Below are 15,489 nucleotides of genomic sequence, written 5' to 3' on the forward strand. Positions count from 1 at the left end.
GCACACCGCCAGTTAAGCGCCAGTCCACACACACCGCCAGCCAAGCGCCAGTCCACGCACACCAACAGTCAAGCGCCAGCCTACACACACCGCCATCACATTTAGGATTTTTTTTTAGACAAAAATGAAAACACAAACAAATTGCAAATAGATACAATTCTACTAACACAAAATCAGAAACTAAATACATTGCACTAATGCCAACCTTGAAACAGAATCAAAGTTTTTAAAGAATACAGACCAGGCAGTTCACTTTACCACTCATGGATCCTCCCCAAAAATATTTTGTGTGTGGTACGCTCTAAAACAAGCAGGGACACTCAGCCCAGGGTTAGAAGGACACTCGAGGCAGTACATACGAGTCTCCTTCCGCGTACCTCTTCGCCAAAAGACTCTACATCTCCTACTGGCAAAGTCTTTTGAATGTGATCAGGAAAGTGGCGATCTTTCAATATAGCAACATCCTCCACCACTCCAACTCTAGGAACACTTGCCTGTTCCACTAAAACAAGGCTGCCTATTACAGACTCCTGAAACTTGGCAAAAGTCCTCTTTGACCCAGGACAAGAATCCTGGAACACAACAAAAGCATTAAAGGTTGCCAAGTGGAAAAGATTGATTGCCAACTTCTTGTACCAAATGTAAGCCTTACGAAGAGCAGCGTAAGGTTCCAACCTCTGATCTACTCTGTCAACACCACCCATGTGCCTATTATAGTCTAAAATGCACACAGGTTTGCGCGCGTCAGCAACCTGACCCCAAACAGTCACAGGTGCAGTGCTTTCATCATGGATGGTAGTCAGCATGTAGACATCTCTCCTGTCTGAAAACTTCACAGCTAGAAGCTCCTCGCAACGCACTGCACTGTCCCCGCACAAGCTTTTGACAAACAAGTTCTTTTGGGAAACCTTTACGGTTAGAGCGGATTGTGCCACAAGCAACAGTGTCCACTTTGGCCAATTCACTGAACAACCGCACACCAGTGTAGAAGTTATCTACATATAAATGGTGGCCTTTGTTTAAAAAATCCTCTACCAAGTTCCCAAACAATTTTCTCAGTCACTCCAAAAGTGGACAGACAACCAGGGGGGTTAATCCTGGATTCCTTACCGGTGTACACCCTGAAATGTGAGACATATCCAGTCCTACTGTCACACAGCATATACAGCTTAATTTCATAGCGTGCCCTCTTACTAGGAATGTATTGCCTAAAAACCAAGCGGCCCTTGAACAACACCAAAGACTCATCCACTGCAATTTCTTTCCCAGGAGCCTAGATCTCAGAAAATCGATCAACAAAGTGATCAATGACAGGCCGAATCTTAAAAAGACGGTCACACTCAGGGTGATCTTGTGGCAACGCTAAACCATTATCGACAAAATGCATGATCCGAAGCAGAAGCAAATACCTGTCACGACTCATGACAGCCGGAAAAATAGCAGTTGCCATCAAGGGACTAGTAGACCAATATGAAGACATTGATGGCTTCCTTAGCAAGCCCATCAAAAAAGTTAAACCCAAGAACTTCATCTCTTCAAGATTTGTGGTAGTCCACCGGGTAGCTCTAGAGCAGGGGTCTTCAAAGTGTGGGGCGCGACCCCCAGGGGGGCCGTGAAGTGATGGAAAGGGGGTCGCGCATTCCCGGTCACACTTCTGCCCAGGCCCATCGGACAACAAGGGATTCAGCCCCCCCCCCCTCCTTCCCTGTAGTGTGTCTCAGCTCAAGCTGCTGTGGGCTCTGCTGGGCTGTGTCTGCAGTCTTATCTCCAGCACAGCCTGGCACGCCTGAGTTTTTCACAGATCGTTAAAGACCATTTGCATGTTTGCATACCTTTTGTAAACTGGTTACTGAGGCTTAGTTTTTTCTAGTTCCAGTACCCCTTGGGCCTCAACTCTGCCTTTTCCTTACATTTGTATTTTACATTTACTGCAGTAGTGTGTTAGAATGCATTTCATGAAAAGAAATATAAAGTAGGGTTGCAAGAAGGAAAATACCAGCCATTTGATGTTTAAAGAGCCTGCAAAGGCCTCCTCTTGTCACTAAATGGGATTGTAAATAAAATCATATGCATTAATTCGTAATGTGACTTTTCTGTCTTTGTTCCCTTTAATTATCAGTCATGGATCATTGAGGCCACCCTAGAACACAATTAAAAGTGCTTTCTATTTATATTTGCTGTTCCAAGTACGCACAGATGAGTGCTGAAATATACAGCTTTAGGTGACTGCTTATTTTTGTACCGTCTGGGACATCAAAATAATGAGTAGGCAACCCTAACCATAGGACTGGAAGTGTGTTGCAGGATCAGCACATTATTTATTTCCTCCACCCTCGATCCCTGATTAATGTCATAATAGCAATAGTTTAACTTGTATCTTTAAACCCTACGCTGCCGTCAATAATATGCTGAGTTACTTCAAGTGTCTGGGAATGCACCCTGCATTCAGAGAACTCACTTCTCATTCTTGCACTTCCCTTTCACACTCACCCTGCACTCACAGCGATCACAATGCACTCACACTGATCACCATGCACTCACATCATTCACCCTCTCACCCTGCACTCACAGTGATCACTATGCAATCACAACGCACTTGCGTTGTTCACCCTGTACCTCAGCCTGCAGTCACACTACTCATCTGCACTCATGTGACACCTCATTCACCTGCCCCCTCACTGCTCAATTTGCAACTCACTTAAACAAGCCCATAATTAACCATGCATTCATTTGTCCCACTCTGCACTTACATCCGCACCCAAATTCATATGGTCACCTCACTTACCCTGCAGTCACTCCTCTTTCCCTACTCTCACACTGTTGCATCGCTCACCGTGCACTCACATGGGCACTCATCTCATCCACAGAGTGCAGAGGGTTAATGAGCCTGCTACAAAGAACATGTACTATGCAGATCACAGAACTGAGTGTGAGTAAACTATGAGTAGCACTATAAAAAAAAATGTTTGTCAGAAAGGTGCTACAGATAGATGAGGTGCTTTGTTGGTTAGTGCTAGTGAGGCAATTTATGGAGAAGGAGAAAACGGGGGACGGGGCACCAAAAAAGAATGTTGCGCCGTGTGTGACCAGTGCTATTGGCCAGCCCTGCCTGGGAGTGTAGGCCCCCCGCGAAGGTGGAGTATAGTGGCTCCCCTGCTTCTGCCTATTACTATTTTTATTTACATTTGTAGTGCGCTACTGTTACCAAAAGGTGTGCTGGGGCTAATAGCCATCTGCTGCCTGAAGGCAAATGAGAAATACACAGAAGGAGAAGGAGAACCAGCCAAATGAGGTGACCTACAGAGCATAGAGCCAGGTTTTTATATCTTCCTAAAGGATAATAGATTATTGGTGGAGCGAAGCAAAGGAGGATGCACGTTCCATAACTGTGTGGCCTGCACCAAAACAGCAAGACAGACAATTCATGCCTTCCTGAATTAGGGAACAATAAGCAGAGTGGCACAGGCCAAGAGGAGCATACGGGTCCAACCCGTGTGCTCGGTGAGGAGAGCTGAGAGGATGAGAAAGGACAGTAAGGGAGTGAGAGAATTTGATTGAAGAGGTCAGAGATGAGGAGAAATGTGCAGTGCCGAAGGGAAGTGCGGACACACAAGAAGTGAGTGTGAGGGAAAGTTAAGGGCACAGAGGAGGGCTACTGTCAAACTGAGAGAAGATAGCCGAGAGATGATCTGTGACCTAAAAGGTAATTTGATGCAACAGGGGTGAGGGACAGCAGCGATAGGGGAAGAGAGAGAGTACTGGGGGGGGGGGTGCTGAGCAGTGATTAATTTGTAATAAAACATGTGCCAGGGCCCTCACCAGTAGGCCACTGCAACTTTAACCACCCACCCATTGCCTTGCCTGTGCAGCCAATGACAATACCTATGCAACTACCAACCATAACACTGTACAAGTGTGACTATTGCAAGCCCCCAAAGCTATAAGAATGGCACGGATGTAAGGAGTTTTTAATGTATATTGAATTAATAAAAAGCTGTTCTGCTCATCTCTAAATTACACAGACAGAGCCGCCATGTGGCAGACGGTCATAGTGCCAGTGTGCACAATTAGGTGCCAGTGCGGAGCACCGGAAACAACCTGCTCAAATTAAGCACTGGTGCTGAGGTAACAGGGGAGAGGGACATTGGTTCAAGAAGGTGTGAAAAAACAAAGGAGAGATGTGAAAGATGAATGGGGGACTGGAGAGGTGTAAGATACAAATAGACAACAATTTGAATGGAGAGACTTGAGGTGAATGAGAAGTGCAGATGGGCACGGGAGGTGACGGGGCCAGAGAGGCCATGAGATAAATGCGAGAAACTGTTAGAGATGGGGACAGTAAAAAGACAGGATGGCAAGAGGTGATTAAGGGTGAAGTGAGAAGTTGAATGGGGAGAGTTCAGAAATTGTAAAAAGGGATGAAAGAAAATGGCCTGCAAGGTGAGAGAGGGATCCGGGATTGGGAGCTGAGAAGAGAGAGGGATGGAAGGGAGGGGTGAGAGGAAAGCGGCATGGGTAAATTGCTTAACTCTGCACAAGACCGCCAGGGTTTTAAGGGACACCTGCTGCTCCCTGCCAGAGCCAGGTGAGCTTCTAATGTGGCAGCACGTATGCCTGCGGAGTGGAAGGCCCATCACAAAGGTTGACTAGACATCTTTCTGATGTTAATTGCTGTATTTTGGTTATAAACTGGTACTGATAGGGTGAAATCTTTCCACAGTGTTACTGTGTGCAAAAAATGTCAAAATAATGAAGCAATTCTATCCCACAATAACGCGGCAACACAACATTATTTAAATTTTCTTCCCACACAATTTAGTCAAGCCTGTCGTGTAATTTGGTCCTCACCTGCCTTGTAATTCCAGAAGCCCGGCCTACAGGTTTAGAAATGTTTGTCAGGAGGGGGTCCTTACGACTGAAAATGTTAACAGGGGGGTCTCGGCACCCAAAAGTTTGAAGATCTCTGCTCTAGAGTGTGGCTTAAGACTGGCACTGTTGTCCCTCAAAAACTGTTTGGCATACAAATTAGTCTGCTCAACAATCTCTGCCAAAAACACATCGTCCATAAACAACTGAAAAAAATGTATTGGCAAAAAGTTTTCAGTATTCACTCTACACCCTGGAACACCAGTAAAGTCTGGCAATGCCGGCTGCACCATGCCAGGGGCAACCCAGAGGTCATCACTTTCAAAGGGAAGCCTTGCAGCCCCAGCCTGCAGCCCAGATGCCTCTTGCCGCACTACACCAACGGGAAGCCTTGCAGCCCCAGATGCCTCTTGCCGCACTACACCAACGGGAAGCCTTGCAGCCACAGGCTGCAGCCCAGATGCCTCTTGCCGCACTACACCAACGGGAAGCCTTGCAGCCCCAGGCTGCAGCCCAGATGCCTCTTGCCGCACTATCGGCACATCAATCTCCTCCTCTAACACAGGCACTTCATCCGCACTAAGAGTATCTTCATCATCCGATTATTCCATATGGAGAGAAAACTCACTGCCAGAATCGTCCCCTGCCTCAGATGTAGAGTCAGACTCTGAACCATGGTCAGAGGAAGACTCAAAAAGCAAACCAACAACCTGCTGAGCAGTAATCCTGCGGCTAGGCATTATCCTTACTAAGAAAGGAGACTGCACAAACAAGTCAACAACAACCAACACTGTGCAAAACAAGTAAGTAAAGAAATGTGTACCTTTATCACAAAGATCTATATACTCAAAAACTATACAATTCACTTACAAGAGACAGCTACACTCACCAGCACCTACTCTGCAGAGACACAGCAAAAACCAACTATCTCACACTAGAAAGAAAAAAAAAAGAATTACTCACAAGACAACAAAATACACATCGAGCACAAATGCAAAAAGTTTTTGACACTCAAAAACCAAACCTACTACTATTATTACACCATTTGCAAAAAACAATTCATGCAGGGAAATGAAACTCATTTACATTGTACAAAAAACATATACAACTACACAAACAGCAGAACCACCAGTAACAAAACCGCAAACTGGAAGAGTCAAAAGAGCAAAAGCCTTCACCTAGAACAAAAAAGAAAAGAAAACGCATACAAAAACAATATGCCCCCTAGCAGCGACCGTTGCCCAAGGGGTCACTCCCATTTCATTTTTATGAATGAGTCCCTGTTGTCTAGTAGGGTTTTCTGCCCCCCCACCCCACCCCCTTGGGGGCAGAAGGCCCAATAAAAATGCCGATCTGCCCCCAGGGCGGGCAGAATACATATTTAAAAAAAATTGCCCCCTGGAAACGACCCTTGCCCAAGGGGTGACTTCCATTTTTATTTAAACTAATTCCCTGGTGTCTAGTGGGGGTTTCTGCCCCCAGCAGAAAACGGGCCGATCTGCCCCCAGGGTGGGGCAGAATTCCCATTACAAAATAAAATGGCCCCCGGAAGTGACCCTTGCCCAAGGGGTCACTTTCATCATATTTTTAAAATATACCCTGGTGTCTAGTGGGGGTTTCTGTCCCCCCTGGGGGCAAAAGCCAACAAAAACGAGGCGATCTGCCCCCAGGGAAGACAGAATATCAAAATAAACAAAATTGCCCCCCGGGAAGCGACCCTTGCCCAAGGGGTCGCTTCCCTTACAATTCACTATATTTTCCTGGGTCTAGTGGGCTTTTCTGCCCTCCCTGGGACCAGAAACGGCCGAAGAAATGCCCGAAAAGTCTTAATTTTAAATTGGCCCCCTAGGAAGCGACCCTTGCCTAAGGGGTTGCTTCCTTTTACAAAAAAAAACATCCTTGGTGTCTGGTGGGGCATTCCTGCTCCACGATCGCGACGCTGTGCGTGATCGTGAAGCAGGAATGCCCTGCATTGAGACATCAGGGGAGAGGAAATACTCTTTCCTCTCCCCCGATGCCTCAAGGCATCTTAAAATAGTCCCCCTGCCCCACCGGAGGCAAAACACCTACCTCCTTGCTGGACGCGCTGAAAAGAAATGATTTCCAGCGCTTCCTGATGACGTCGGCGCGCGCTGACGTCATGGGGAAGCGCGGGGGGCTCGGGGGTGGCAGCGGAAACTCTTCTGCTGCCAACACCCCAATTGGATTAAAAATCGTGCCCCCGGGGGGGGGCGCCAGCGCCTCCCCAGGGGCTGTGCTCATGACGGAGCAGTTCCGTCATAAGCACAGCCCAACCGATGCTCATGACGGAACCGCTCCGTCATATGCATCAAAGGGGTTAAGTATGTGTGAAGTGCTAACAAAGTGCGAGCCTTTGTTTTCCCTGCTACATTTGCATCAGGTGTGAGGCTCCTGACTGCTCCCATCCAAGAGACTCGAACAAAAGGAGGCCTACACACTTACCTATGTACATGCATACATATATAAAGATATATGTGTATACATATGTCAATATATATATATATGCATATATCTTTCCGCATATATATGCACATAAATATATATTAATATATATAGATAGATGTATACATATGTCAATATATATATGCATATATATTTCCACATATATATGCACATATACATATATGTATACACTAAATAACACATTACAAATGCAACAGGTCTCGCATTGGTGAAAGTTGAAGCAATTTTTATTAAAGATATCACTATATATACATATATCCATCCCAATATCACTAAAATATGCTTTTATACATGTATAGATCTGTATATGTATGCACGCTATGCTATTGTATACCTATATACATATATAGACCAACATGTTTATGCACATATATACACATAAAATACATCTGCATATCTAAATAACGAAACCTCTAAATGCATGCATAAATATGCATATTATGTACATTGAAAACTGCTAACACAATAAAAACATTTGCTAAAAAAAAATGCTCTAACTTGGACAAATACGAGACCTGTTGCATTTTTAATGATTGTTCTTGTGGTTGCTGGATCTGAGGAAGGAAGGTTCAGGGTGCCCCTAAATACTAAATTTAGGGGCGTTACAGGTAGGTAAAGGGCAAGGACCAATGGGTCCCTTCCCTCGGGTGGGTACATCCCCTATTCTGCCACTCTCCAGTGGGAGGGGGACAGGAGCCTGTCCCTGGTTGGCGGGGTCTCCCCAACCTCAAGATGGCGGGGACTCAAGGTTGTGCTTCACCTCGCCTCCCCCACCTTAGGGGTGGAGTTGGCAGAGGTGGGCACACCTCTCTTCCTCGCTTGTTTTTCCTGCCGGTTCTCCTGCCCAAAGTGGGGGGTAGAACCAGTGGGGACCAGTTGCTGAAAGCAGCAAATGGTCTGGAGAGGCTCACAAAGGGGGCATGCCGTTGAAGCTTCTCCTCCGTGAACCCTGCCCATCCTGGGGGAGGAGGCTTGGCACCTCGTCCCAGGATGTGCATTGTTTCAGGCCCCCGAGAGCAGCAAGCTCTCGACCCAGGGGTCCAGAAACATGTCTGGTGGTGGCAGCCATTCATTCAGGTCTCTGGAGGTTGGTCGAGTTTCAGGGGCATCTCTAAGATGCCCTCTGTGGTGCATTTTCCATGAAATCCCAAACTGGCATCAGTGTGGGTTTAATGTGCTGAGAAGTTTGATACCAAACTTCCCAGTCTTCAGTGTAGCCATTATGGTGCTGTGGAGTTTGTAGTGACAAACTCCCAGCACCATATACTCTTAATGGCAGCACTGCACTTACAGTGCACAGAAATGGACCTGGGTGCTGTAGGGGCACGGGGCTCATGCACCTGTACCCTCACCATTGGCATAGGGCACCCAGCTAGAGGGGTGACTGATGTATGCCAGGGCAGTGGTTTGTGGGCATGGCACACAGGGATGTGTGCCATGTCGACTCTTTGCTTTGTTCTGCACCAAGACACGCAGCCTGCAAAGGCAGTGTGTGTGTGTCGGGGGACAGTGCCTCTAATGGTGGCACAATAAGTGCTGCAGCCCTTAGGGGGCTTCTCTGGTCACAGTGCCCTGGGTACCCGCGGTACCATTTACCAGGGGCTGACCTGTGGTCAGAGAAGCCAATTGGGTTTAGGCTTCAATGCAGTTTTAGGGACGGAACACATGCCCATGGCACCTGATTGCCAGGGGGCCAGGGCACACTCAGTCAAACCACATCAGCAATTCAGCAAAAAGTAGGGGCATACCATGCAAGAAAGAGGGCACTTTCTCACAGAGAGCAAACACACACACCTCTGCAGATACACCGCTCCCAGACAAAGAGTCTAAATTGATTGATGCATCGGGGAAAAGGGGTGGCTGCTCAAGCTGCTAACCACTGACGTATTGCCAACGCACAGGGCTTACTAGCTAGGTATAACAGGGCACACTGGGATGAGATAGAAGACCTACTTCAATAACTTCCAGAAAAGCACAAGAAAGCACAGGAGCTAGTACATGAAGGCAATCTCATATCTAATTCCTTCATTAGATGTGCTTTAGATGCGGCTGACACGGGGGGAATTGACACCAGCATTCTCCTACGACGATATGCTTGGCTTTTAATTTCAGGTTTTAAACCTGCGGTTCAGCAGTCTATATTAAATATCCCTTTTAGTAAACATCTATTTGGACCTAAAGTAGATAATACCCTAGTAAAAATGAAACGGGACACAGATGTGGCAAAGTCAATAGGAGCGCTTCAGTCCTCATGAAACAGAGGCTCCTTTTGCTGCTCATTTTATTGGGGAGGGTCCAAAAGTACATCTTCAGACCCTAATGCTTCCCCCTACAAATCAAACACAGCCCTCTCCCTCTAGAGGTTTCTATAGCGGAGGGTACAGAGGAAACATTTTCAAGAGTAGGGGTAAGAGCACGCCAATGTATAACTCCCCTTCCCCCAAGAAGCAGTATCTTGCCTACGATTCCCCCCGATCATTTAACACCTGTCGGAGGAAGACTTTCAACAATTTTTTCCCATTTGGCAGCCAAAAACCTCAGACAAATGGGTACTAGACATTATCCGACCTGGTTATTGCCTGGAGCACCCAAGCAATCCTCGCAATATTCCACCTCGCACTCACAAAGTCTCATCAGAGCACCTACAGCTCCTCAAACAAGATGTACAAGCTCTTTTTAGGTCTCGCTGAGCCCAGCGCATGCGCTGGCTCGGAGAGACATTTAGTAAGTGAGTTTTCAAAGTGCTACTGGCTGGCCTAGCGCTTGCGTTCACGCAAGCCTGCACGCGCGCAGCCGCCATCTGTCTTTCACGGGTCATTAGCACCACTTGGCCACACATCTTTCGCTTTGATCGCGATCAATGCTTGTTACTCCTGATGAGAGCTCTCTTCTTGTTAAAAGGTTCTGAGCGCATCGGCGGAGCCCAGAAGTATCTGCCGATGGTCGATAGATTTCAAGGCTCTTTTCACAAATGTGCGCAAGATCACAACTCCTGGACAAAACGGAGCCACTTTCTAACGCCGGCAGTTCTAAAACTCGGGAATTCCAGCAGACCGACCCCGGCTTCGTTGCCTCGCCCTCTGGTGCTTTCCAACATGTAAAACAACAGTACAAGGCAGCGATAAAGCGGTCAAGGGGTGTCACTTTAATGTCGTCAACACATTGACGACATTAAAGCAGGAATTGTGGGTACAGCGCGAGCGTGGATCGAATCCTTTCTCTCCCATCGATCCTTTCAGGTGTGGGACGGCAACTCCCGGTCAGATCCTCTTCCACTGAAGAACGGAGTTCCCCAGGGGTCGTCACTCAGCCCCACCCTGTTTAATGTCTATATGGCTCCCCTAGAAGACGTAGTGGCCCCCTACGGTATAAAAATAATCAACTACGCTGACGACACCCAACTTGTCGTCTCCCTGTCCCACCTGGATAACCATCCTGACTGCTTGCTGCACTGCCTCCAGGACATTCATACCTGGATGTGTGACTCGGCCTTGAAGCTGAACGGCGCTAAGACCGAGATCATGCTCCTGGGCAATAAATGGACTACCTTCCCACCCACATCTTGGCCCGACACTTTCGGCGAAATCCCCTCTCCTAGAAATGAAATCAAAACTCTAGGAGTCTGGTTGGAACCCGACCTTACCATGAAAACACAGGCAGCCAAGACAGCAGGCACCTGCTTCGGTCTATTGCGGTCCGTACGCAAGATCCTGCCCCTTCTTCCCCTCCCATCCAGGAAATTACTTGTTCAGGGTCTTGTCCTGGCCCGACTGGATTATAGCAACGCTATCTATCTGGGGGCCCCGGAGTACACCCTGGACAAACTCCAACGCACCCAGAATGCGGCGGCCAGGCTCATTATGAATCTCTCCCCTAGAGTGTCAGCTAAGCCTGCCCTCAAAACTCTACACTGGCTCCCTGTCCGCCAACGAGTAGAGTTCAAGGCCCTATGCACCACCCACAAGCTCATCAATGGAGCTGGCCCTGCCGCGCTTAAAAATATGGTTACCCCATATAAAGCCCCAAGACCCCTTCGCTCCGACGCCGAACATCTTGCTACGGTGCCCAAATTCAGGAAGGCTCGCACCGGCGGTCGCCGCTTTTCGGTCAAAGCCGCCACAGCTTGGAACTCTCTCCCTCTCAGTCTACGCCTGGAACCCTCCTACATGGTCTTCCGTAAGAAACTTAAAACCCTCCTGTTCCCCAAATAAGACACTCCCTCCTCCTCCTTCAGGATCTTTATAGGTTGAATAGCGCGGGGATGCCTACGGGTCACCAGGCGCTCTAGAAATCGCAAAATAAATAAAAAAACACGCCTTTGCCAGGATTCCCGTAAGACTCCCGCAGGAATCGTCTGCAAACGTTGTAGGGTTTCCTGAACACCGACCCACCCACCCTACAACAGCAGCAGAACCAGGCGTGCCGCAGAGCTGGCCAACCTCGCCAATGCAAGTCTGTGATGAGTGTGATGCTCCAAACGCGAGCCCCGCCACAAGATAGTAGAGGTGATGTCCGGCTGTAATCCTGTCTGGAATGAGGATTTTTAACCATAGGCAAACTTGTGCATTTTCGTCTGAGCCAATTCAATACCGCTCATTTTATTGACCCCAGCAGTCGCTTAAAAATAGCACCCGCAGTGCGGGGGGAAGGGCAATCTCCAGGGGGCCCCCTCTGGCACAGTTCACGGGCGGCGGGACTCTGGGCTCAGAACTCCTGACTATGTCAGGAGCGTGGGGCCCCCTTATACTTTGCAGGCGCCCCCTCTATTTCGTTACGCCACTGGACCCCAGATGGATGAGATGTTGTGTGATCCTGATGGTACGGGAGCCTGTGACTTGTAAGGAACACACTGACCTCGGCAGCAGGCACTTTAACACACTGAGCCTTCCTGTGCCCATGCATCAGTTTTCTGCAAGAAAATCAAACAATGTTCTAACTCTAACTTCAAATCGTATCTTATGTTATCAATTCTCACGGCGTCATCTGAAGAGCCTTATAAACGTGTTGTGCATCTGAGGCGGTTTCTGAATTTAAAAGTTTGTTCCTTAGACTAAAGTATAAGGATATTTATGTGCTTCTCTAAAACCGCACTACGTACATTGTACACCTAAACGATTTCTGTATCTGATACTAAGATCTTTATGACCGGGCTTTGGATGGTGGTATTAAGAACGCATAACTTGGTAAATCCAAATGGCGGACTTGAAATTGAAATGTTCGTTATTTTGTCTTTCTCTTTTTGTTTTCATATTTATAAAAGTAGTAGAGCAGAAAAGATCCATAAATGTTCATTATCACAGGAAGCTGTGATCCGAATGTGAGTGTTTAGTGTAGAAGTTTCACATGTAAACTTGTATGCTCCAACTCGGAGGTGGAATGTGTAGTGAATCAGAGAAATGTGATAAGAGCATAGGTGGCTCTCAGATGTTTATACAGATGCACTCTCAAGGTACCTCACACACCACAGGCTGAATCTGTCCCGCGGAGCGTAGTGCTCATGGAGGCCTGTGCCTTGGCGAAAGAGTACAGAAGCACTTCAGCCGGTTACCATTCTAGACTCATTAGCTCTTCCTCTGAACGCCTCTCAGCACGAACACTAAGCTGAGAGTAGCAGCTACTGTCCAGGCGGCATACTAGTGACCCTAATTAGGGCATACATTCGGGTTAAAACAAGCAATGGCAAAGTCAATCGGTCTGACATTGGCAAGCTTGCATTTTTATGTATTTTTACAACCGTGCAGTGAGCATTACATTTGTGAAGGTAATAACAAGTAAAATTGGCACTAGGCAAAGGTGGCATGCGTTTGCTTGCAACAAAATACCCATCGTAAAAAATGAATAATTAAAACATGGAATGAAAACAGAAATGAAAGTAGAGATTGGCCTAACAGCCTTGGCCCTGAAGCTGGTTTCTTTTTAGCCAGATGTGTACACGTGCACTAACAAAATGCTTTCACTCACAGTAAAGCAGTGGCATAACAAAACAAACCCCTGAACCTTGGTGCGGTAATGGAACTGGTTCTATGGCTCCCTTTGTTAAACAAGCATTGGCATAGCCAATAGGTCTCGCCTTTGGGACCTTATAAGTGTTTAGTTATCCAGCACAATATTCTTGGTGCAACAACATCAAGTGTTGCATGGCTAAACACTTATAAGGTCCCAAAGGCGAGACCTATTGGCTATGCCAATGCTTGTTTAACAAAGGGAGCCATAGAACCAGTTCCATTACAGCACCAAGGTTCAGGGGTTTACTCTCTATACTTTCTAATCCCCAAAAAGGACGGCTACCTAAGACCTATTTTAGACCTACGAATATTAAACCACTACATACTGTCAGAACATTTCCGTATGGTTACGCTTCAACAAGTGCTTCCACTTCTACAGCAGGGTGATTTTATGTCCACACTGTAGGAAGCTGGCTCTGTATATACTATACCAAAGTGAGGTATAGTGTGCAGAATCCAGTGGAACACCAAAGGTAGGCAGAGGTAAAGTTAGATAGAACCTTACTCTCTATTTGTGGTAGTGTGGACGAGCAGTATGGCAGGAATATATGTCGTTATCCCGCATACAATCACCCCGCATACCATCACCCCGCTTTTTTCACAACGCAAATGCAATTACTACGCGATACCATTACCCCGCAAACTTTCACACCGCATATGACTTTACCACGCATGCCTTAACGCAAAGGCATGCGTGGTGAAGGCATAAACTGTGTAAAGGTGCTTTACCTTAATATAAATATATATATATTTTTTTTATTTATTTATTTAATATATTTATTTAAAAAAATATTTTATATAATAATAATATATATATAACCCTAAAAATACCCCAGCACCCCATAACCCACCCTGAACCCTAAAAGTACCCCATATACCCCTAACCCACCCTAAAATTACCCCCACACCCTTAAAATTACCCCAGCACCCCAAAAGCTAAACGCACCATGAACCCCAAAAATACCCCAGCATCCCAAAACCCACCCTGAACCCTAAAATTACCCCTTCACCCCAAAACCTAAACGAACCCTGAACCCCAAAAATACCCCAGCACCCCAAAACCTATATGCACCCTGAACCCTAAAATTACCCCTATACCCCAAAACCTAAATGCACCCTGAACCCCAAAAATACCCCAGCACCCCAAAACCTAAACCCACCCTGAGCCCTAAAATTACCTCCTACACCCCAAAACCTAAACGCACCCTGAACCCCAAAAATACCCCTGCACCCCAAAACCCTAACCCGCCCTGACCCCTAAAAATACTGCAGCACACCAAAACCTACCCTGAACCCTAAAAAATGCCCCCTTCTCCCCAAAACCCTATCCCACCCTGACCACTAAAATTACCCCAGCACCCCAAAATCTAAACCCACCCTAACCCACCCTGATCCCTAAAAATACCCGACAGCCCAAAACCTAAACACACCCTGAATCCTAAAAATACCCCCTGCACCCTAACCCTAAAAATACCCCAGCACCCCAAAACCAAAACGCACCCTAAAAATACCCCCTACGCCCTAAAACCTTATCCCACCCTGACCTCTAAAATTACCCCAGCACCCCAAAACCTAAAGCACCCTGAACCCCAAAAATACACCAGCGCCCCAAAACCTTAAATACACCCTGAACCCTAAAAATACGCCCAACATCCCAAAACCCTATCCCACCCTGACCCCTAAAAATGCCCCAGCACCCCAAAACCTTAACGCACCCTGACCCCTAAAAATGCCCCAGCACCCCAAAACCCACCCCGAACCCTAAAAATTCTCCCTGCACCCCAGAACCCCAACCCACCCTGACCCCTAAAATACCCCAACACCCCAAAACCTAAACGCACCCTAAGCCCCGAAAATGCCCCAGCAACCCAAAACCTAAACGCACCCTGAACCCTAAATATACCCCACTACCCCAAAACCTAAACCCACCTTAACCCTAAAAATACCGCAGCACCCCAAAACCCAAACATACACTTAACCCTAAACTTACCCCTGAACCCCCATAACATATACACCCCAAACCCTATATTTACCTTATAATTACATATAAAAACATATGCTTTTACCATTCATGCATTTATAATGAATTTCGCTGGAAAAGCATATAAAATGTAATGCCATGCGTTGTAATGTC

The 15,489-nt window shown here is 46.9% G+C and overlaps 1 protein-coding gene across 5 annotated transcripts in view; it reads left to right on the forward strand.

Annotated features, from left to right (window-relative positions):
• Positions 1-15,489, forward strand: part of POLDIP2 (DNA polymerase delta interacting protein 2) — a 260,669-nt gene that overhangs the window by 236,112 nt on the left and 9,068 nt on the right. The gene's annotated exons all lie outside the window — the stretch shown is intronic.

Source organism: Triturus cristatus, chromosome 3_2, assembly GCF_964204655.1.
Source record: "Triturus cristatus chromosome 3_2, aTriCri1.1, whole genome shotgun sequence".
NCBI lineage: Eukaryota > Metazoa > Chordata > Amphibia > Caudata > Salamandridae > Triturus > Triturus cristatus.